The following is a 20,533-nucleotide window of genomic DNA, read 5'->3' as shown; positions in this document are numbered from 1 at the left end:
CGCATGCGTGCTACCCGCCCCCCACAAAGATGGCGTCCGCTACCAGGAGCCTACCTCTGGGAGGAAGCCTAGCGGCGTCATTGTCATTTGCGCAAACGGGGCAACAGGAGGATCTCAGTCGGGTGTTGAAATCATTTACAAGGTCCTTACCACGCAGCTCCATCCACCCGTCCGATCCATCGGCCGTTTCTTCCCGCCTGGTCCCTGACACTTCAGCAGCTCAGAAGCAAACACCCCTCCGTCGCCATGACAGGCTCCAGGCGGCGGCGGCCGTGCGCATGCGCGGTATCTCCCTACTATGACGACATGGGGACACCCCGCACCGCGGGGGTGTCTGGGTAGGCTACCTGTCAGGTCAAGGAGAAAGAAGAGAATCCAGGTTTGGTTTTGTTTGTAAACTGGAACATGGAGACGGAGATTAAATATTCATTTCCCCAAATACAATATGATATCCACATGGGCCACAGGCTGGTGCGATAATGTGGCATGCACCTCCTATTTTAAGTATCACATAATAATTGCATTTCAGAAAGTGCCCATTGTATTGTGCTGACTCTCAAAAGAGCATCTTACTTACTGCCTTTGGTCAGTGCATTGAGCAGAGGAGTTAGGTGGTCATCCTGTGGCTCTGCAGGCCATTGGTTAGTGATATGGTTAATGTAATTTCTGCAGTTTCATGCATTTACACACACACACCTCACACATAAACCCACACACATACACACACCTACACACACACACACTCACTCATACACATACACACACCTACACACGCACTCACACACACACAACATACACACACACCTCATACATAAACCCACACACACACACATAACACACACCTCACACATAAACCCACACACATACACACACACACACACCTACACACACACTCACACAACATACACACACACCTCATACATAAACCCACACACACACACACACCTACACACACCTCACACATAAACCCACACACATACACACACACTCTCTTGTTATCAGTGGGGTAATTTCTGTACTAAAACTGAGGTTTAATGAATAGAAGCTAAATTATGAAACTAATGATTGACTTGGCCATAATGAAGCATGAACTAGAAGTTACCTCTGTAAAGCCAGGAACATGGTAACCTTGGGCAAGAAACCAAGGAATGCTTCGATTAGACACAGAGGGCAAAATACAATGAAAGCTCTTTTGATGACATACACAAAAATCAACAAATGTTATAACTAATAGAACATGAAGATAAATTGTAAAATAATATAACATTTTAATTAAAGAAATTGGCAGAGAAAAGCGTGAAATGCTTTAACCAATGGAATTGTCATTAATGATTTTTGATGTAAGAAAAATCCATAGCGTGAGATGTTTAAACCAATGAAATTATCACCAATGTATTTGAATGGAAAAATAACGTATAAGTATTAGTGCTGTAAAATCTCCCGTTGCGATTTCCGAAGTCCTTTTTGGAACTCGCCCAGTCTTCGAAGATTGAATAAACATCTGTTGCTCCGTTTGTGTGTGTCTCGCAGTATTTCGATTTGCCACGGGAGAAGTGATAGCCGGTGGGGATAAGGACTGATACCAGTCAACTTGGAGTTCGCCTTTTTGAACTTAACCTTGCGGACAGTCTCCCTTGACACAAGGGTTAAAGGACAGACCGCGGTTGGCAGAGTTCGGAGGCAGGACCCGGTTGTTCTGAATCAGATCCCTAGAGTTAGAATAGTTAGCCAAGTGTCAGGAACTATTCTCCGGAGATTCAGAAAGCCTAGACAGAAATTCACTTATAACAAATTTGGGGGCTCGTGTCCGGGATCCTAAACAGAACTCCCACGGGAGGCTCTGAATGATTCTGGGACACTGTGACACACACAGATGTTTGAGCAAACGATGTGAATAGGTGGCGTTCGTAATAAAGTAAAAAGGTTGAAGCTTCGAAAAGTGAAAAGGTGATTTTTTACTTTGAGTCGGACAACTCCGTGCACAGGATCAAGGTAAGAACCTTCTCTGGTATTTTGGGGCTTTCACAGTTGAGAAGGGTACACTGCCTTGTCGACTCGGTGGTTGTGACAGGTAACCGGGGTTAATTGAGTAACCAGAGTGTAGGTTAGCCTGAAGACCAACCATGGGTGGCCGAGGTTCCAGGTCTAAAAAGGCACGGGAAAACGAAACCCCACAGATTCCCCTTAATAGTCCGCTGGGACGAAAATTGGGGAATTGGAGTCCCTACGAAAGTCGGGGCTTAAAGAAAAAGGAAATGATAAAATACTGTTGTTTTGTTTGGGTAAAAGAACCCATCTGCCTGCCATCAGTGATCTGGCCAAAATTTGGATCGGACAAGGATTGGGTTTGTCAAATTTTAAATGATTATGTAAAGAATAAACAGTATCCAGGTTTAAAAGAGAGCGAGTATACTGCATGTTGGGTAGGGAACCTGACAGCAACTGCTCCAACCCCAGTACCCTTATATCCTTTAACCCCACTGAATGAGAGTAAGTGGGAAGTGTTAGAGAGCTTACCCCCGCCTGTGGCACCCCCGCCATATGCTCTTCAGGAGGAACAACGGCAGCGGTCGTTGGAGAATCGGGAGCGGGATCCAGGGGATCTGGCGAAGGGGACGTGGAAGCCACAGCAGCAGGGGCTGAGGGGGTAAGGAGATCTGCACGACTAAAGGAGAGAGAGATGAGGGGAAAAGGTGATAAAGAAGTAGTGAGACTGTGTCCCCTACGGGAGGTCCCGTTTGGGGAACGGACCACAGGATTTGTTGTAGCCCCATTAAACTCAAATTATATAAGACAACTGAAGTTTATTTTTTTACCAGCAGCTTGCAGTAAGACCGACAGAGAGAGAGAGAGTGCGAGAACAGCTCGCAAAACATTTAACCCTCTGTGATTCGGTTTGAATGCACATTGGTTTGTTGGTGATTGAATGAGGAAGTTTTAATTCACTGGAGCTTGAGTTCCAGGATTGTTTTAAATGTGATCTTTATGTAAACTTAACATGATTTATTTTCAATATGTGAAGGACAGTTGTAGTTTCAGTTCAACAGTAGACTGTCGGGAAAAAAAAGACGATAACTTCCATGGTTATTATCTGAGACCTTGGATTCGGCCATTAGAATTTTTTTTTAAACTTGAATTGACAAATTATTGTAAGACAGCTCTGATTATTTTACGACCTAAAGTATTGTAATTGAGAAATAATTGGTCAGGAGTACATAAGAAAACTAATTTTGGATCTAAATTAGAGTACTAAATCTGGGTGATTACAGTGGATTTCAAAATTGGGAACTGTATGCATTTTACATTTTAAATATTAAATACTGAATAAATGGACGTAAATATATAAATATGTTTACAAGTTAGGAACAGGCTTTAAAGTTAGTCAAGCATGAATTAATAAATTGGTGTTTGAGGATATGAGAAGCTAGGAACATTGCAATATTTCTTAAAAAAAGGAAGAACGTATCGACTAAAGTGCCGATAGGGGACAAGGAGATTGGGTTTGTGTGTGACCCCCTCACCAGTGGGGAGGTCGGAACATTTAGAAGGAAATGACGGTCCTGGATGAGAATCCGATAGGATTGTCAGAACAAATTAATTTTTGAGGCCCAGTCTGTATATGTGGGCTGAGTTAATGTCTATTTTTGAATATACTATCTACTGGATAGGGAAAGTGTTAATTGAGATTAAAAAAAAACTAGTAGCAGTGCCGGTATTAAGCTTGCCGGACAATTTGGCATGAGAGGGGGATGGTTAGGGGTGAAGACAAATATCCCCTTCAGAACCCTAACTGGGACCACCACAATATAGAAGGGTGGAATAATATGTTAGACATGCGAAATTTGATAATCCAAGGGATACGAACTTGCATCCCCAAACAACAAAATTTAGCCAAGGTTTTCGACCTGAGGCAGGGAAAGGATGAGTCTCCCTGTGCATTCTTACACAGATTAAGGGAGTCGGTTAGGAAATGTTCGGGTATAGACCCAGATGGGGAAATAGGATGACGGATGGTAAAGGTTCACTTCGTGACAAAGGCATGGCCTGATATCCAGAAGAAGTTACAGAAGATAGAGAACGGGAAGGGTAGAAATGAGTCAGAGTTGTTACAGGAGGTTCAGAAAGTCAGTAGTAAGGGAGGACTGTATGAAAGACAAAAGGAGTCGGATAAATAAGGTGGTTATCTAAATCTGAATATTTATGTCTTTGTGGGCCGGCCCCCGATAGGAATTTTGTGTTGGTGAAGATTTATGTGTGTCTTTGTGTGTGTAAATTTGATTGTAAAAAGTCTCTGTGGATGTGAGAATTTGTGTTTGTGTATGGATTTTTTTTTTAAAAAAGGCTTCTTAGCTAACAAGCAGTTTAACACTTTGTGCTCTGGCTTGAATTCATCTGTTTGTTAATGGTTTTGTGTGTGAAACTTGTTGTTTGTCATTTGATTCAGTGTGCTATTTTTGATTGTAATTTTATGAATGCTTAACGTTATTTTCTTTCATGATATGATTTTATTAGAACTTAAGGAGGACCCTGATACTGGGAGAAAACAGCAGTATAGGTGGACTGTCTTAGCTGAAGGTTTTACCGAGTCACCAAACTTGTTTGGACAGATCCTAGAACAAGTTCTTGAGGGCTTGACTTTAAGACCAACTTTAAAGTTAATTCAGTATGTGGACGACCTCCTGTTGTCCGGTCCCACCCAAACTGACACACAGCAGGGAACCAATGATTTATTAAACTACCTTGCAGTGAAGGGATTGCGAGTTAGTCAGAACAAACTACAGTATGTAGAACAGGAGGTCAGATATTTAGGACATCTAATCAGTCAGGGACAGAAGAGAATAAGCCCTGAAAGAATAAAAGGAATTGTAGAATTAGGATTACCCAGAACTAAAAGAGAACTCAGAAAGTTCCTGGGTTTGCTGGGTTATTGCAGACTCTGGATAGATGACTATGCTATTCTTACAAAAAAAAGCTATATCTACAGCGAACAGAAGCAGCTCCGGACAGGGTTAAATGGGACCCAGAAGGAAAAATGCTGATTGAAACTTTAAAAGAAAAATTAGTTACAGCACTCGTTTTGAGCTTGCCAAATTTTAATAAAGATTTCAGACTATTTGTTAATGCCAAAAGCGGGACAGCTTTTGGGGTCTTAACTCAAGAATGGGGGGGGGCATAGAAAACCTGTAGCTTTCCTCTCCAAAATTCTAGACCCTGTCTCACGGGGTTGGCCTGAATGCGTTCAAGCAGTAGCAGCCACTGCTAAACTAGTGGAAGAAAGCCAGAAACTGACGTTTGGAGCACCACTGACTGTGGTTACTCCTCACCAAGTCCGCACTATTCTGAATCAAAAAGCGGGACGATGGCTCACAGACTCCCGAATCCTGAAATATGAGGCAGTGCTCTTAGATAGAGAGGACCTTAAGATAGAGGTGGGCGCATGTTCAAATCCGGCTGACTTCTTATGGAAAGGAGGACCATTCATGAGATTGAGTGCAAGGTAGTAGTAAGTTAGAACAATTCCAAATTCACATGAGGGGTGGTATCCACCTTCAGGAAAATGAGGCAGGGGAGGAGGGCCTCCAGGGGCAAATATACCCAGTTACACAGAGAGATAGGCTGCCGGTGAGGCAGGGGAGCAGTGGCTCCGGAATAGATGTACAAAGAAATAGGCTGCTGATAAGGCAGGGGGGAACAGAAACTCTGAGGGTAGATGCGAATTAATATGGGTAACTTGAGAGTAAGTTTCAGGACGTTGAGACAGTAAGTAGACTGTATTGCTCTGAGATTGTTTGTGGGGGCTATACGGTGCGTGGGGCTGAATTGAACAACTGTACGGGGGGGGGAGGGGGGACAGCGGTAGGTAGGGAGTGGGAGCTCCGGGGGCGGATGCGCCCAGACACAGGGAAAACATTACATTTGACATCTGCGATGTGCTTGAAAGAATTAAAATGTTACTGACAACCGACCCTGAACAGTTCCATATGTAGAGCAGTGACCTCCGGGAAAAAGTGGGGGGAAGATCTGCCACATGGGGACTGCCCAGGCAGCAGTACTGGAGACTGCGAGTGGAGATAGTTGGGGAAAAGAATTAGCACTTGAAGACCTGGTGGTCGAGGGGAGGTCGCTATGAGCTCCGATGCGCAGACACAGGAGACAGTGACAGGCAGACATAGACAGAGAGAAAAACGCCGTATGAGAGAGAGAGAGAGAGAGAGAGAGAGATCGGAAGCTATTACATTTTGTTGTGTTTCTGGCTGAAAGTCATCTGTTCGTTAGTGCATGAATGTTTGAGTGTTTATCACCTAGAGCTTGAGTCACGAGATATGTGTATCTGTAAATATGTTGAGACCCTGGGCTTCGCTGTTTCTCGTTTACTCCACCAGGGATTCCTGACTCAGACTCCACCTCTGGATTTCGCTGTGCACACTATTGAACCCGGTGAAGGGGTTTTGATCAAACATTGACAACAGCTAACTCTCGAACTTGTGTGGGACGGCCCGTTCCTAGTACTCCTCACCACTGAACGGCGGAGAAAGGCTGGCAAATGGCCAGTACCCTCTCCAGTTAAGAAAGGAGTCTGGACAGCCGAATCAACACGTGACCCACTATAACTCAGACTGAACAGACTTTGATTAACTGACTATACTATGGCAACGTGAGTGTTTCTTCAGAATTGTATGTTAACCTTGTTTTGTGCTTTATTTTAATGTTTAAGTTCTTAGCACTAGTCAGAATTATGCTGCTATTCCTGTTATTTCTGAGTTTAGCTCATATATCTTTTTCAGATGTTGTGTTAATGATTTCTGTTTCGGAGTTTCCACAAGTTATAAAAATTGATGCTTGCAGCCTAAGTACAATGCCCAGATGTAGAATTTCAAAGGGAATATGTTTCCTCCCAAATATCTCTTCACACTATTCCGGACGTAAGGTTTGGGTCGCGAAAGCCACCGCCTGGCATCACTATCCATAGAGCCCCCTTTAGCCCAGCCCTAAACTGTTTTGACAGGAAGTGTCATCCTATATATCTCACCATTAAAAATGCTTCCTCTGAAGACTCATTTCCCCATAAAAATGGGTCCCAACTCCTTAGTAAAGATTTAAAGATAGAGATGACAGCGTATGGGAAGCGTTTTGTGGGCTGCTGTTTTTGAATTGGCGTCAGACGGGGACAGCCTTTGGGATTCCTTGATTCTAAACTGCAACCTTTAACCCCTTACACTGATCCAAAGACACTGCAGATTATAGAGGTTAAAGACCTGAGAAAGACTCTTGAAATAGAAACAGGATATGGAGAAACAAATGCCTGGATTGAATGGGTTAAATATACTGTAAAAAGTCTGAACAAAAGCAGTTGCTATGCATGTGCCTCCGGTAGGACAGTGTCTCAGGTAGTTCCCTTTCCGCTCGGGTGGGAGCGAAACAAACAGGGCATGGAATGCATGATAGCCCTATATCAAGATGAGACTGCATGGAAAAATCCGAATTGTGCTTCTTTGTCTTTGATGTTCCCTTCCTTAAAAGGACATAAGAGGCAAGCTCCCCCTGTGTTTTCTGCCGCTGTTGGGAATCACACATCGTGTGTTTATAGACAGGGTGGATCTATTGATTTGGGGGAGCTGAGATTGTGTTCAGTAATTAAAAACGTTACTGAAGCAGTGGAAGGAAGAAATTACTCATCTTTAAACGTTCCCCGAGCGGATCTGTGGTGGTACTGTGGAGGCAAACTACTGAGACCCACCCTGCCCCCTGATTGGAAGGGGATATGTGCAATTGTACAATTGGCAATACCATTCACCTTGGCATTTGAGAGAGAACAGTTAGTTGGGAGAAAGGGAAGGGATAAGAGATCACTGCTACCCACTTCTGTTGATAAAAAAATTTATCTTGATTCAATAGGGGTCCCTAGGGGGGTGCCTGATGAGTTCAAAGCTCGTAACCAGATTTCAGCAGGCTTTGAGTCATCCCTATTCTGGTGGGTTACTATTAATAAGAATGTGGATTGGATAAACTACATTTATTATAATAACCAAGCATGGTTTATTAACCATACTAGAGATGCAGTAAAGGGTTTGGCCGAACAACTGGATGCCACCAGTCGTATGGCTTGGGAAAATAGACTGGCCTTGGACGTGCTCTTAGCTGAAAAGGGGGGCGTTTGTGCCATGATAGGCTCTCAGTGTTGTACTTTTATTCCCAACAATACGGCCCCTGATGGCTCAGTCACCCGTGCCCTGGAAGGTCTCCAGGCACTGGCTGAATGAAATAGCTGAGAATTCAGGTGTAAATACTGATTGGACTGGCTGGCTAGAGCGGTGGTTCGGTAAATGGAAGGGGGTGATGGTCTCAGTGGTGATTACACTTCTGGTGGTAATCGGGATTTTAGTTGCTTTGGGCTGTTGTATAATTCCATGTCTGCGTGGTCTAATTACCCGCCTTATTGAGACTGCCTTGATGAAGAGCGACCCGCGTACAGTACGGACAATCCTGAGGCTGATTGGGATAGACAGGCCATGATTATGCTGCAGAAATTACAGATTGTATACAAAGACAGGGGGGATTGATATGGTTAATGTAATTTCTGCAGTTTCATCCATTCACACACACACACATTACTTATGCATTCACACATACATACACACACAAACACACACGAGAAACACATTCACTTACACACATGCATACTCACACTACATTCACACACACACACATATTATTTATGCATTCACACATACATACACACACACCCACACACACACATATACTCTCTTGGTATGTGTGGGGTAATTTCTGTACTAAAACTGAGGTTTAATGAATAAAAGCTAAAATTATGAGACTAATAATCGACTAGGCCATAAAAAAAGCATGAACTAGAAGTCACCTCTGTTATGCCAGGAACACGGTAACCTTGGGCAAGAGACCAAAGAATTCTTACACAGAGGGCAAAATACAATGAAAGCTCTTTTTATGACATACAAAAAAATCAATAAATGCTGTAGCTAGCAGAACATAGAGATAATGAAGGAATGTACTAACTAGCAAGAATTGTAAAATAATATAACATTTTAATTAAGGAATTGGCAAGGAAAAGCGTGAAATGTTTTAACCAATGGAATTGTCATTAATGATTTTTAATGTAAGAAAATCCATAGCGTGAGATGTTTAAACCAATGAAATTATCACTAATGTTTTTGAATGGAAAAATAATGTATAAGTATTGGTGCTGTAAAATCTTTCGGCGCGATTTCCGAAGTCCTTTTTGGAACTCGCCCAATCTTCGAAGATTGAATAAACATCTGTTGCTCCGTTTGTGTGTGTCTCGCAGCATTTCGATTTGCCATGGGAGAAGTGATAGCCGGTGGGGATAAGGGCTGGTACTGACAGCTTGGAGTTTGCCTCTTGGAACTGAACCCTGTGGACAGTCTCCCTTGATACAAGGGTTAAAGGACAGTCCGCGGTTGGCAGAGTTCGGAGGCAGAACCCGGTTCTGAATCAGAACCCCAGAATTAGAATAGTTAGCCGAGTGTCAGGAACTATTCTCCGGAGATTCAGAATACCTAGACAGAAATCACTTATAACAGTTGCCAGAGGAAATGGTGGAGGCTAATACAAATCATAACATTTAAAAGGGACCTGGATGAGTATATGAATAGGAGAGGCTTTGAGGGATATAGGCCAGATTTTAGCAAATGGGCCAAGATTCATCCGGGATATCTGGTCAGCATGGATGAGTCAGACCAAATGTTTGTTTCCATGCTGTACAACTCTGACTCAATCTTATCTCCTTTTCACAGTATTTCACATTCTTATTTTTTTAAACAACCATCTAATTCCCTTTTCAATACGTCAACTTGAAAAGGGTTCACCATAACCTTTGATTATTTTAGTAATCATGTCACATTTGTGCCCTCCTTTTCAATGGGTAAAGATTTTTCCCATATATTCTGTCCAGATCATTCCTGATTTTGAACACCTGAGTTAAGGGCATTCACTTGGGAACACAGAAACCGGAAAGGCCTTTCAGCCCTCAAGCTAGTTTCGGCATTCAATTAGTTCATGGCTGATCTGGGACCGAATAAATACATTCAGACCAGATTCCTTAACATCTCAGAGTTATACAGCATGGAAACAGACTCTTTGGTTCGACTCATCCAATGCCAACCAAGTTTCACAAATTAAGCAAATCCCATTTGCCTGCAATTGGCCCATATTCCCTCTTCTATTCATGCTGTTGCTTCTCAAAAATGTATCATCTCCGGTTTAAAATCATCAATTGATCTGGTCTCAACCAGTGTTTGTGGAAGAGAATTCCTAATCACTATCACCCCTTGTGTAGAACTGCTTCCTAACATCTCTCCTGACTGGTCTGGCCCAAACTTTAGATTGTGCCTCTTCGTTGTAGAACCAGTAGAATTCTACTCTGTCTCTTCTTATTACTGTAGTATCTTGAAAGCTTCAAACAGCTTACCCCCTAACCTTATAAATTACAGAGAAAAGAGACCTAATTTGTATAATCTGCCCTCATACTTTAACATCTGAAGTCCAGGTATCGTTGTTGTAAATTTACACTGTGCTCCCCAAAAGGCCTAAGGAGTGGTGTCAAGCTCTGCTGGCAGTACCCCGAGGTTATAACCAGGGTTTGGTATAGCTGCAGCACAATCTCTGCAGAATTATACTCCAGCCCCTTTAGCCATCTTGATCAATATCTGCACTTTTGTGTCATCTTAAAGATGCAAGCACCTGAACCTCCAGACTTCTCTGGACATTTAACTTCGTACCATCGACAAAATATCTTGGTCTTTCCTTTCCCTTGTCCAAAATGGACGACTTCCCACCTGCCTACAATGAAACCCGTCTGCCAATTTTGCGCATTCACCGAACCTATCAATGCCCCTTCGTAACTTTGTACTGTCACCGACACTGATTCTATGACTCTCCTCCATACCTCTATTGAAAAATGTCTCTGATATGTTCAGCTTCTTAAGTACTTTCTGAAGCTGTCCTGCCACATTTAATGACTTATATACTCAGATCCCACTGAATCACCTTTTTGTAAACACACATTTGGTTACACACAATGAATATTATTGACCAAAGACAATTTTTGTTGAAACTTTCGGTCTTGAGGTTTCCTGCATGGCAAACACCTTCTACCAACCAGATTACACTTGCCCACAAATCAGTACTGACCACTCAGGCTAAACAATATTAACATTGGCTTTCCTCTGGAATTGTTGTGATGAGTGCAAGGTGGAAAGTTTTGACAAAAAAGTATATTTAGCGATATTTGTACGTTAAAAATGTTGGATTCTCAGGAGGTGTACCTCTTGTAATACCGTACATAGTTAGTTTGGTCAAAATGTATAATTTCAAAATTGTATCTTATAATTCTGTACCGATGTTCTTGAACAAACATTTCTTTCATTTTATTGTCTGAAGTATTTTACTTGCCCTCCAGGTTAAAGTCTTGAGAACTCAAAAGAATTAATAGAGTCATAGAGATGTACAGCACGGAAACCCTTCGGTCTTCGGTCCAACCCGTCCATGCTGACCAGATATCCCAACCCAATCTAGACCCACCTGCCAACACCCGGCCCATATCCCTCCAAACCCTTCCTATTCATATGTCCATCCAAATGCCTCTTAAATGTTGCAATTGTATCAGCCTCCACCACTTCCTCTGGCAGCTCATTCCATACATGTACTGCCCCTTACGTCTCTTTTATATGTCTTTCCCCTCTCACCCTAAACCTATGCCCTCTCGTTCTGGATTCACCGACCCCCCCAGTCTATTTATCCTATCCATCTGGCATCTCGGCAGGGATAAAGAACGAATGAATTCAGAGCAGCTGATCTGCTTCTCTCCAGTGGTAACTATCCGGTGTTCAATGAGCTCAGATAAACAAACAGCCAACTACTGCTACATATACAGGTGGTCCATACACTCCCAGGTACAATTAAAATGGTATTGTTCAGTTTATCCTGCTCCTCTTGCTTCTATAATCCCATCAATAAAACAAGGTCATGATTTAAGAGACAGAAGATCAGCGAAAATATTACGATGGAAGAATGGCACTTAGGTGTGAGCAAGCACAAAAGCAGCAATGTTTTGGTTCATGTTAAGTTTCCAGGTGGGAGTGGGGTAAATGCAAAAGATTGGCCAGGAATGTATCAGATTCAAGAATATTAAAAGTGACATGGACACGGATGACAGATTCAGCCCCAGGTGAGATGGGGTGGGGGGGGGGGGGGGGGGGGGGGATTGGAGACTGATGAAGTTCTGCAAATTAAAACGTCTGGTTTTCGCAACGAGGCGGGGGGGGGGGTTAAGCTGTCAGAACTCACCGAAGACGACACGCACATGGTGAACAGAGACATTCACCTTCAGGGAGAGGGATTGATTGATTGTTTTTACTCATTGAAGGTTAATAGCTTTGGTCTTCCACATTTTAATTGTAGGACAATTCTACGAATCCAGTAGCAGTGTCAGATAAGCAGTTTGATCATTTTAGTCACAGTGGAGGAATGGTGGGGAGATAGAGCCGGATATTGTCAGGGTACATGTGAAAACTAACACTGGGCTCTTGGCTGATGTCACCTAATGGCAGCATGGAGATAGATCCTTAGGGAATGCCCAAGTACAAGGACTTGGGAGAGGAAAGGGAAGGTGGAGCTAGGGTGGGTGTTTGTAAGGATCATTAAAGACGACAGAGACAGTACTAGATACAGACAGCTCTGACTCTCTGATGGCTGTTTTGTGTGGAAGTCAAGCAAAAGTCTTTGGAAAGTCACGGACACAATACCATCAGCTTTGCCACCATCAACCCTCTCTGTTTCTTTACAAAACATAAGTTGATTGCCTCTTCAAAAGAACGAGTATTTTAATCAAATATATTTTTACCTTATGAAAGTAATACTATTTTTTCTTAATTACTAGCATTTGTCCATATAATTTTTAATTTTATCCAATTTCTTGTTTCCAATTTTCACAACGATTGAAGCTAAAATAATTGACCAAGGATGAAACATTTACAATACTCCAATTTTCTGGCCCCACTGCTAAAGTGTAAGGGATCTGAAAAATCTGCACTTTCTGCACTCTCACTTCCCTCAGTATTTGTAGATGGATTTCATGCAGTCCTGATACGGAGCAGCACAGTGGTTAGCACTGCTGCCTCACAATGCCAGGGTCCCAGGTTCGATTCCAGCCTCGGGTGACCCACTGTGTGGAGTTTGCACATTCTCCCCGTGTCTGCATGGGTTTCCTCCGGGTGCTCCGGTTTCCTCCCACAGTCCAAAGATGTGCAGGTTAGGGTGAATTGGCCATGCTAAATTGCCCACAGTGTTAGGCGCATTAGTGAGAGGGAAATGGGTCTGGGTGGGCTACTCTTCGGTATGGACTGGTTGGGTCCCACACTGTAGGGAGTCTAATTTAATCTATTAACTTTACGCCCAGCCAATCTAACTTACACCTTATCTGGCATTCATATCTGTTCCTTACTAATTATAAAGCATCTCACTGCCTGAATTCTCGAAACATAGCTCCAGCAGTTACTGGTGAACGCGCTGGTGTCTCAGGAGGTGGGATAACTGAGTGAATCCTCTCCCACATTTGCAGCAGGTGAACGGTCTCTCTCCAGTGTGAATTCGCTGATGTTTCAGCAAGTGGGATAACTGAGGGAATCCCTTCCCACACTCGGGGCAGGCGAACGGTCTCTCCCCGGTGTGGACGCGCTGGTGCACAGTAAGTTGCGAGGATCGCCTGAAGCCAGCCCCACAGTGAGAGCAAATGAATGGTCTCTCGTCGGTGTGAACCCGTTGATGAGACATCAGGTCGCCGGAGCTCTTGAAGCACTTCCCGCAGTCTGAGCATTTGAAAGGTCTCTCATCGGTGTGAACCCGCTGGTGCCTCAGCAGGTCGGACGACACCGTGAAACCCTTCCCACATTCGGAGCAGGTGAAGGGCCTCTCCCCGGTGTGCACTCGCTGGTGTAACAGCAGGTTGGAGGACTGAGTGAAGCCCTTGCCGCACTCCGAGCAGGTGAATGGCCTCTCCCCGGTGTGGACCCGCTGGTGTTTGAGCAGGTGGGAGGACTGCGTGAAGCCCTTGCCGCACTCCGAGCAGGTGAATGGCTTCTCCCCGGTGTGGACGCGCTGGTGCTCGAGGAGGTGGGTTGACTGAGTGAAGCCCTTGCCGCAGTCCGAGCAGGTAACCAGCCACTCCCCGGTGTGGACCCGCTGGTGCCTTCGGAGTTGGGAAGATGCAGTGAATCCCTTCCCGCACGTGGAGCAGGTGAACGGCCTCTCGCCGGTGTGACTGCGCCGATGGGTCTCCAGCTTTGATGGGGAAATGAATCCCTTCCCACAGATCCCGCACTTCCACGGTTTCTGCCCGGTGTGACTGCACTGATGTTCGGACAGGCCGGATGACTGGCTGAAGGCTCGCCCACACTCGGGACACGTGTACGGTTTCTCCCCAGTGTGGCAGCGCTTGTGCCTTAACAGGTCGGACGACTGGCCGAAGCCTCGACCGCACTCCGAACATGTGTACGGCTTCTCTCCAGTGTGAGCGGCGCCCTTTCCTTCCATGTTCAAAACACAACGACTCTCGGGTTGCAATAAACCGGCTGACGTCTCGGTGGATTGAGATTCCCAGCTCCACACCCTCTCCTGCTGAAACCCTGTGAAATCGATTCAACACCCAACAAGTCAGGTTTGAGAGCACCCGCAAAAACACAAAGGATGTCAAGTTGAGCTGAATGAATCGAGGCCGGCAAACCCGTCTCCTCTTAGTCTCGAGGTCACCCAAAACTGCCTGTGTGAGACTAACATCGAGTCTTCTTCACCCATCACCCCCTGTGCTCAGTAACCTAGGCTCCCAAGTTAAGAAGCACAGAGGCTTTCAAATTCTCATCCATCTTTCCCATTGTGGTTATGGTCATGCCTTTCTCTGTAAGCTCTTCCAGCTCTATAACCCTCCCGAGATGTCTGCGCCAGTCTTAATCCCGGCCTCTTTAACAATTCCTAACCGGACTCTGAATTTCCTCTCCCTGACCATCTCTCACTTTCTCCCTGTAATAAAACCCTGAAAGCATTCACTATGTTGTTGGTCACTGGGTCTACTATCTCCTCATAGATACAAATGTTGCTGATTATGTTTTGGTGAAGACCATAAGATACGGGAACAGAAATAGGCGGTAGTATGTACTGCCGATGCTGGAGATTAGAGTGGTGCTGGAAAAGCACAGCAGGCCAGGCAGCATCCGAGGAGCCGGAAAATCGATGTTTCGGGCAAAACATCCTGATGGTTCATCAGGAACCATCATCGGGTACAGAAATAGACCATTTGCCCTATCAGATCTGCTCTGCCATGGCTACGTTTCTCAAACCCATTCTCCTGCCTTCTCCCTGTAACCCTTGGTCTCCTTGCTAATATAGAACCGACGTATCTCTGACTTAAAGACACTCAATGACATGGTATTCACAGCCTTCGGTGGCAATGGGTTCCACAGATTCACAGCCCTCTGCCTGAGGAAATTCCTCCTCATCTCAGTTCTAAAGGCTCATCCTTTCACTCTGAGGCTCTCCTATGAGCGGAAACATCATCGTCACATCCATTCTGTCCAGACCTCTCAGTATTCTGTAAGTTTTAATGAGATGACCACCTCATCCTTCCAAACTCCACTGTGTACAGACCGAATCCTCAGCTGCTCCACACGTGACAAGCTCTTCACCCCCAGGATCATTCTTGCAAACCTCCTCTGGATCCCCTCCAAAGCCCAGCCCATCCTTCCCTAAATAGACGGCCCAAACCTGAAAGACCTTGAACAGTTTTATTATGTGGGAGGTGCTAAATAAATACCCTTTTCTGTTGGTGATTTTACCTTAGTCCTGTTCTTTCCCCACCGCTGGGTGAACATCTGTAACTCCTTATCTAACAGCATTATGGGAGGGGATTTACAACACAGACTGCAAAAGTTCAAGTAGTTGGTCTGGTCTTGCTAGTGGTTCTCAAATACCCAGAATAATGCTTTAACATATGTCAATATAAAGCATATGTTTAAAAATTTCCCACTGTTAAAACAACACCCTTTCACAGTGTCTCTTTAATTGTCCCTGTAACCTTTCTTCCTTTGATAACTTCACATTGGAAATAGCTGGGGCTGACTAGATTCCAAAGTCCTCGGAGTTGAACTAAGCAGCTTCTTCTTGACCTCCAGTCAAAGGCAAACTGCGACAAAGGCATTCAAAGGGAATTAGATAAACACCCAAAGTCAAAATGATGGGCTTCAAGCACAGATCAGGGAGTGTAATGAACTAATTAGCTTTAACAAAGAGACATCACAGGCATAAGTTAAATAATCTCTGTGACCAACACTCACCCCAATACAAATTGGCTCCGAAATGGTCTCTCTCTGTTTCGAGACTCAGTTCTGCTGAATGACCCGACGCATCAGTGACAGTCAGATTTTGACGTGATGTTTGGTTTGAGATTCCACTCTGAAGTTACTCATGTAACATTCTGTAAAAGTTTTTTGTAAACAAAAAAAAAATTACTGCCAGTCCAAGACAGAAATTCACAAAATCTATCCCCTTCCTGACGCAGAATGACCATGCTCCCTGCAGAAACATTGCTCGCCACCACCACTCCTTCCAGACCATCGCGGTCTGCAGTCCCTTGGTTCGAGGATGCTTGCTCAAAGTTGCGAATTCCTGTACTGGGTCTTGACATGACTGGGCAACCTTTTCACACAGAGGATGGTACGTGTATGGAAGGAGCTGCCAGAGGAAGTGGTACAGGCTGGTACAGTTGTAACATTTAAAAGAGGCATTTGGATGGGTATATAAATAGGAAGGGTTTGGAGGGATATGGGCCAGGTGCTGGCAGATGGGACTAGATTGGGTTGGGATATCTGGTCGGCATGGACAGGTTGGACCGAAGGATCTGTTTCCATGCTGTACATCTCTATGACTCTCTATTTCTCTCATGTATATTTTAGAACATAGAACAGTGCAGGCCCTTTGTCCCACAATGTGCCAAAGATTTATGTTAATCTTCGGACAGTATGATAATTCAGTGAGGCCAATGCAGCCTGAGGGACATGCTGTCTGCATTCTGAATGAGCACAACCCAAGTCCAGCCATTCCAAACAGTGCCCCTTACAAAGATGGCGCCCACGCATGCGTGCTGCCCGCCCCCCACAAAGATGGCGTCCGCTACCAGGGGCCTACCTCCGGGAGGAAGCCTAGCGGCGTCATTGTCATTTGCGCAAACGGGGTAACAGGAGGATCTCAGTCGGGTGTTGAAATCTTTTACAAGGTCCTTACCACGCGGCTCCATCCACCCGTCCGATCCATCGGCCGTTTCTTCCCGCCTGGTCCCTGACACTTCAGCAGCTCAGAAGCAAACACCCCTCCGTCGCCATGACAGGCTCCAGGCACCGGCGGCCGTGCGCATGCGCAGTATCTCCCTATGATGACGACATGGGGACACCCCGCACCGCGGGGGTGTCTGGGTAGGCTACCTGTCAGGTCAAGGAGAAAGAAGAGAATCCAGGTTTGGTTTTGTTTGTAAACTGGAACATGGAGACGGAGATTAAATATTCATTTCACCAAATACAATATGATATCCACATGGGCCACAGGCTGGTGCGATAATGTGGCATGCACCTCCTATTTTAAGGATCACATAATAATTGCATTTCAGAAAGTGCCCATTGTATTGTGCTGACTCTCAAAAGAGCATCTTACTTACTGCCTTTGGTCAGTGCATTGAGCAGAGGAGTTAGGTGGTCATCCTGTGGCTCTGCAGGCCATTGGTTAGGCCCCATTTGGTGTACTACTCCAGGATAGATGTTGTTAAATTAGAAAGGGTGCATAAAAGATTTACAAACTGTTGCCGGGGTTGGAAGGTTTGAGCTACTGGAGGAGGCTGAACAGGCTGGAGCGTCGGAGGCCGATGAGTGAACTTACAGAGGTTAATAAAATCATGAAGGGCATGGATAGGCTGCACAGCCAAGGTCTTTTTCCCCCAGCATAGGGTAGTCCAAAACTAGAAGGAATAGGTTTAAATTTGTTATAGGTGACTTCTGTCTAGGTATTCTAAATCTCCGGAGAATAGTTCCTGACACTCGGCTAACTACTCTACACTAGGGCTATGGTTCACATCAACCGGGTTTTGCCTCCACACTCTGCTGACCGCGGACTGTCCTTTAACCCTTGACTTCAGTGTGGCGGACGAACCGCTCCAACACACAGTCTAAGGGAGACTGTCCACAAGGTCCCGTCCTAGGAGGCGAACTCCAAGCTGTCAGCACCAGCCCTTATCCCCACCGGCTACCCTGTTGGACTGAAGAGTCTGTTTCCATGTTGTCGGACTCTGTGACTCTACAAATGAAAAGGTATCGAACACAATATCGCAATCCGAGCAAAATTGTCTGAAATTAAACATCTCACTCTATTCGTAATGTTTCAGCCCAACTGAATTTAAAATCGCTTATCGATTATTTAGTAGGTCTTCCGACTGGGTGTTATTGTGTGCATAGAAGCTCATCTTAGTTTCTTTTATCGTTTACACTTTCTCTTCCTTTGCTTGAACAAAAATATTCTAAGTGCACTTTTTTCTGGTCTGCGGGGAGTCCTTCCATCCTTTCTGATTTGGAAATGCATCTGGCAAGTTTTAGAAAATGTCACAGTCCTTCTTTGAAAGCACCCGTTTCCTTCTGTAAACATCTTGTACTGCCTAACAAGAAGATAAGTTCGTTAATTATGTCTATATAATAAACGTAGCGACTGAGCCCATCAACCATATCCTGCTCATGTACGGATATGAAAAGGGTGCTGATTTATTGGCAATTCAACTTGATCAGCTGATGCATTGCCATTCACAAAAGAACGGGCAGCTTTACTCCTGTCATGTTCTTGGGTAATCACCAAAGACATAGGGAGCACGATATCCTCCTCTGTTTGCAGGGAATCTTTCACTGTCGCAACCCACACACGTCAAAAATGATTCAAGTTCATAGCTCAATTAGCTCTTATGAAATGTTAGTGAAGTTATGGCACTTTAAGAAGTTTTGCAAATTTCCAAACATGTGCTGCTAATATTTGAAATTATCTCAACAACCTGAAAAACCAAAGGTCAAATCATTTCTCTCTGTACTATTTTATGCAATCACTCGAAAATTCTTATTGATGTATTTGATTGTTCAGTGCACGATATAATACTCGGGATAAGGTCTTCTTTTCAGCAGGATCCGAGTTTTGATTTACCACTAACTAATTTAACTTTTATGTACACCTTAAAGTGCAACACCTCGAACAATCTGAAAAATTGGCATGTCTTCCTTTTTTAGGATCAGAGCACTATTTTCCCATGGGGAATGGTTATTTGCAATCCCAAAATGTGACCTTTTATCTTAAAAATACATTTTTTTAATGGTAATAAAGCCATTTCGTAAAACCAATTCAGGGAACACAACTTCATTTCAATAGCTTCTTGTATTGCTTCATCAAAAATAAGATTAGTTTCTCAAGCTTTGTTGCCTTTTAGAAACTGGAACTGCAAAGTGCATTTAAAGTTACTGTATTGTCTGTTTGTTGCATTTCCTCCAATTACTGTTTTTTGTCATTTTGCAACATTGATATTACTTACACAATTGTCGGTGTGACGACTAATGTGTTTCACTTTCATTTGTCAACCTGCCAGGTTGTTGCGTTCACATTACTTCTGTAATTCTCTGTTTCACAATTTATTCACTTTTGCACAAGCTCATTTTCACGACTATTCATATATATATATGAGAGAGAGAGAGAGAGAGATAATATGCGCACATACACACAAACGTTGTTAGAGACTCCATCTCCTTTGTTGATATCTGAACAAAATATAAGTTAAATACATGACAGTGCATCCAGAAACATATGCCATCTTCTCAGCCGCTAACGGATCTCACACCAGTAGAAGTTGTATGACAGCAGAATTCTTTGTTTTATTAAATGTTATCTTTTATGTTGACCTGCACTCTACACAGATTTGTTTTGATGCAACGTGGTCTCTTGAAACAATTCACTTGGCATGCAGTATAAAATCCCATTTTCTTTTCCTCTCAATGACAAGACGATGGCTTTAACTGATGCACGTTTTTCCTGTTTTGTTTTATGAATGAAGGTCGAGATCAGAGGTGCCATTCGTCTGCTTTAAAGTCTTTAAAGTTTTCAGCTTGTGAAACCTTTGGGGTTCATTTTCTAAAGGTTCGAACAATAAAAGCAGCCTGAATATTTAGTGTCAAGCTTCCACAGTATCAGTATTTTCCTGTTTGAGTTTCTCAGGAGCTATTGTTGCTGGGGGCTTGAAACTGTGTTTGCAAGCTGCCGTATATCTCATCCTGCTACTCTTTCTTTCTGAGTTTTTTTCATAATGTTTACCTTCCTGGAACGGAGAATTACCTGCGAGAGTTTTTTTAGCTTGGCCATGCCAAGGATTTATTTGTGGAATATCAGTAAATTGGAACAGTAAACTAGTAATAGTTAATGT

General features: G+C 44.0%; 1 pseudogene; it reads right to left on the bottom strand.

Moving 5' to 3' along the window:
* Positions 1-17,511, bottom strand: part of LOC132828628 (zinc finger protein 850-like) — a 43,553-nt pseudogene extending 26,042 nt beyond the window's left edge.
* Between the last annotated feature and the right edge of the window lie 3,022 nt (positions 17,512-20,533).

Source organism: Hemiscyllium ocellatum, chromosome 27, assembly GCF_020745735.1.
Source record: "Hemiscyllium ocellatum isolate sHemOce1 chromosome 27, sHemOce1.pat.X.cur, whole genome shotgun sequence".
NCBI classification, from domain to species: Eukaryota; Metazoa; Chordata; class Chondrichthyes; order Orectolobiformes; family Hemiscylliidae; genus Hemiscyllium; species Hemiscyllium ocellatum.
The sequence above is the reverse complement of the archived record's forward strand: the minus strand, read 5'-3'. Positions and strand labels throughout refer to the sequence as shown.